The sequence below is a fragment of the Brassica napus genome (assembly GCF_020379485.1).
Source record: "Brassica napus cultivar Da-Ae chromosome A5 unlocalized genomic scaffold, Da-Ae chrA05_Random_22, whole genome shotgun sequence".
Lineage (NCBI taxonomy): Eukaryota > Viridiplantae > Streptophyta > Magnoliopsida > Brassicales > Brassicaceae > Brassica > Brassica napus.
In genome coordinates, this window is record NW_026014017.1 from 7,021 (window position 1) to 9,129 (window position 2,109).

Consider the following 2,109-nt stretch of genomic DNA (forward strand, 5'->3'; position numbering starts at 1 on the left):
AGGCCGACTTAAAAGGGTTACTAACATTGATGAGTTTTCCAAAATTGTCTTCGAACCATTGGTGTTCCCGAAATTGATGCTTTACGATTGAGGTAATACATGCATTCACATATTTTTGTTAAATAATATTTTGAATTTCTCTAGATGATCTCTTTGCTTGCTCATAATATGATTGCAAACGAAGACTTTTGAAGGCATTATTGACAACAGTTATTTTGTTTTCTATTTTTTATTTTCTTTTGTTTTTTTATACATTGTTCCTTTTATATTTTATTAGACTATTGCGTATGTTTCATTTAATATTATATTTATAATTTACCCGCATGCAAAAAATATACAATTTAATTTTAAAGTCCATCGCATATAAATTTATATGACATACTAAAATTCTTAACTATAATCCGTACTTTCTTATATATTTTTTTCTTACTATGATTTTAACTTTTATTATGTCTACATATTAAAAGTTATAATACTTTAAAAATCTCCTCCCTCTGCGCAGGGCGCGGGTTATCACCTAACGTAATTTAAAATAAAAATATCAGATTCTCCTTTCAGAATGATTTTCGATGGATAAATAGGGGATCTACACAGCATATATTATATAGAACAAGACATTAAAAAACAACACAAAATTTATTTAAAAAAATCAGCCGTTTTACTTTGATCTTCTGAATATATATGTGAACCAAACTGTTTATTGTTTGATCTTGTCTGAATTCGGACAAATGTTTCCAGTTTCCTTTTAACCAAATCTGAAGATGAATCTTTTTACTTATCCCACAAGTAGAAAACAAAACTAATTACATCATCAACCAATCAATCGTACTTTTCTCTCCATGAATAAACAAGAAAGAAAACCCAAGAGATCCCCAAAGCTATGTCTCCAAGAGCTTGTTTAGGCCATTCATAAGCAAGATCTTCGATTCTCCACTCGAACAAAACCCTCCACGAAGCCATTAACACGTAAAGAAAGAATCACAGACCCTCCAGCGAAGAAGCTATGAAACTCTCTGTCTTTCACGAAAGACACCATGAACAGTACAAACCCAATGGCAAAGAGAAGCAAACCAGAGAACGACTGAGAAATCTGAATGAGAAGCTCATCATGTGGCGTTTGAACCCTTTAGTTTGCTAGCAATCTCACTTCCTGGTCCAAAGATGGACGCTTTCCTGTGTAGAACATCATCAGGGTTCCACTCGTTAGAGCTATTACAGAATGGAGTATACAGATTACACGAAAGAGAGATGGGTTCATCGAAGTTGCTGTAGTCATGATGAAAAAGAAAGAGAGTTTGTGGGTTTTATCAGATGGAGTAAACGATGATTGTGAGTTAAAAAGGAAAATGGAAAGCTTTTGTTCACAGATCTTGCTGGGTTAGGAAATGAATGAAGGAGGAAGGTATGGACTTGGCTTTTGGGAAGAGAGATGATCTGATTTTGGGATTTGGACTTTTGACAGATTACATGATTTTTAATTTCTTTAATTAGTATATATACTCTTTATATAGAAAGGGTTTTATAATAAGTTTCTTGGTTTGATGTGGGTCACTCTATGAACAATTTTATTTTCTCTCTTCTAGGAAGGGCAGCTAGACAATTTTAAATCCCACGTCCCAACTAATTCTTCATTATATTGATTAAATTAAATTCTGAAATCAATACTATTATTTGAGAATTGAATTTGATCACTTGTCATGTTTTTAGAATTTTAGATAATGTTTTTTTTATTTGTCATGTTTTTAGAATTTTAGATAATGTTTTTTTTATTTGTCATGTTCTCAATAATTTTAACCGATGAGTCATTAATTTTAATTTATCAAGTTATTTGAACTTAATTAAATAAGTATATTAAAAAGAGAAATTGTCAAAAATGACTCAAAATTTGATTTTGAATACAAAAGTGTACCAAAAATTCAATCAAATGCAAAAATAAACCAAAAATCTAATGAAATTACAACAACCCCTTATGATCAAACATAAAACAAGTATTGAGTTTTGCTATAATAACCCTTCCCATGAGAAGACTTACAAAGAATATTTTCAGATAAAACTTCTTTGTAAGTTTTCTCATTCAGTAGATCTTTATAATAATTTAAAATTTAATAA

At 30.3% G+C, this 2,109-nt stretch overlaps 1 pseudogene; it reads right to left on the minus strand.

Annotated features, from left to right (window-relative positions):
- Positions 1-814: 814 nt before the first annotated feature.
- Positions 815-1,276, minus strand: LOC125594245 (annotated as a pseudogene).
- Between the last annotated feature and the right edge of the window lie 833 nt (positions 1,277-2,109).